Source organism: Epinephelus moara, chromosome 1 (genome assembly GCF_006386435.1).
Source record: "Epinephelus moara isolate mb chromosome 1, YSFRI_EMoa_1.0, whole genome shotgun sequence".
In the NCBI taxonomy this organism is placed as follows: Eukaryota; Metazoa; Chordata; class Actinopteri; order Perciformes; family Serranidae; genus Epinephelus; species Epinephelus moara.
Genome location: NC_065506.1, coordinates 1,294,386 through 1,297,000, shown reverse-complemented (window position 1 = coordinate 1,297,000; position 2,615 = coordinate 1,294,386).

Sequence of the window (2,615 nt, the reverse complement as noted above, 5' to 3'; positions counted from 1 at the left end):
ACTTAAATTTCCAACTGCACATTTTAGAGTGTCCTTTTATTGTGACCATCCCCAGACACAACTATGTAATAATGATGCTGTTTAATCAGCATCTTTATATGTCACACCTGTCAACTGGATGCATTATCCTGGAGAAGGAGAAGTGCTCACTAAAATAGATTTTAACAAATTTGTGACCAAAATTTCAGATAAATATATCTATTGAGTACTCAAAAAGTCTTAGATCTTTAACTTGAACATGTGAAAAATAGTGGTAACCCTTGACTAACCTTTAATCTTTTGTGAAGTTTGAAGAAAAGCTTTGTTAAAGCAATACATTGCCTGTTAGATCCAGCTTGTTAGAGGCAGTTGACAGTGACATAGGAATCTGTTCTTATTTAAATCTGCACACATTTGGATGCTGAGCTTCCAGTTTCTTTTAACAATGACTGCTGATTTCTTCTCTTCTTTTTTAACTGTTGCTCAGAGGGATCTTTGTTTCTTTCAGTTATCAGCCTGACTGAACCATTGTACATCTTTTTGTTGTCCATATGCAAAGCAAATGTTTCATACTTAACATCTATTTGTAAAAAAAAAAAAAAAAAGAAGGCTTTTTTACAACCTAAAACAGGGGTCTGCAACCTTTGCCATTAAAAGAGCCATTTTTGACCAAGAATAATTTGAAAAAATCTGTGTGGAGCCGCAAAACATGTTTGAGCCTTATAATCAAGGTAAATAGCCTATTAAGTCTAAATTAGCATATACTTATGGTGTAAATAAGCATTTGTTAATATGTTTTACCACAAGATGGACACTGTTAAATAAGCATTTGTTAATATGTTTTACCACAAGATGGACACTGTGCAGGGCACTATTTATGATTATTTGGTACTTAAATTTTGCAGAGCTGGCAGTGAGAGCAAACAAATCTGTCCACGCACTACTACATTCTCTATTTTATTCAATGAGCTAAAGAGCCACATGTGGCTCCGGAGCCACAGGTTGCCTACCCCTGACCTAAAAGCATCAAAGACCATTCCAAGAGTAACCCTCTCAGAAAATGACTGAATGCAATCAGGCTTTTGTGGCTTTTTAATGGTTGTGTGAGTAGAACCTGCACACAGTGGTGGAAGAAGTATTAAAGTAGTGGGATAAAAACACTTATCACGAGTCAAGTGGAAGTAAAGCAACATAAACTTAATAAAATCAAAAGGGAAAGTATTCATCAACTAGTAGTATGCCTTCTGTGAATGTACACATTTGATTTTTAATACTGATGCATTAACATTTAAGCACTACTTTAATGTCGGTGGGAGGGAGATGATTGTTAATGCTTTCTATATCTGTAACCATGCATCATATTTTATAAAGTTTTCATATTTTTTATGTAAATCTTCTGTAACTATAGCAGTCAAATAAATGTAGCTTAACAACAATACAATATTACCCACTAAAATGTAATGGTGTCAAAGAATAAAGTAACAGAAGCTCTAAAGTTGAATAGAAGTACACCAAAATTGTACACATGTACAGTAGTTGAGTAAATGTGTTCAATTCAGCACTGCCTGCATAACAAAAACTGCAAGATGGGGGAAGACACATTGCATCTGTAGAGCTTTATTCTGTATCAGGTAAAATACATTTAATGGACTGTGCATGAGAGCGCGGCCTCCTCCATTTCAAATAACAGTCATCCACCGTTCATGGCAGCTTTACATAAGACAGAAAACCAACATTTAGTTCAATGAAATCTCAATTCAAGGCTTTTAGAAATAAGTCAAACTCTGTTACAAAAAATAGAAATTGGATGGTGTGGAGTGACATCTACTGGACCCACAAGTTAAGTTTCCGTAATACTGCACATCCTCAAGCTCACACACATGATCTGTCTTTGCAAACATCAACTACAGCATAATATGGACTGACAACATATAAAATATAAATAAGGGAAACTTTGTCAAATTATTTTCAACAAGACATTGTGAAAATCACTGTATTCCATGTCCATCCTACACTTCTAGATCCTATCCTGTTTCACAGACATGATGTTATATATATTTAAACCAGTTCTGGAATGTAACAATATCCTGTGTTTCAGTTAAACAAGACAAAAAGCCCATGAGACAGATCAAACATTATATGTATAATTTCCAGTAAGACGTGAGAAAGCCAATGATTGAGCACATCTGCACAGTTCTGTGTGCTGGAAGTGCAGGAGTGCCACGTCAGGAGTGCCTGCTTAGGAATGTCAGAGCTAAAAGCAGAGATGCACTGCAGGTCAGTTCTGAGCACCAGGGCTGTAGTCATGGCTAGCTCAGTCAAGTCCAAAACAAACCGACATCCTGACTCTTCAAGAAAGACAGGAAAGACTCCTGAGTCAGATTGGTGCCAGCACAGACTGGACTTGAGTGGTGTAATGTGAGTTTGTCATGTAACAAATTAGATCCTAAAGATCTCCCTCCCCCTCTCCCTCGCTCTCTCTGTGCCTGTGTAATAATAATAATAATCATAATAATAATAATAATAATGATTAACAACTAAACAGTTCATATATATATGAACTGTTAAGTTAATTATATATATGTATATATATATATATATATATATATATATATATATATATATATATATATATA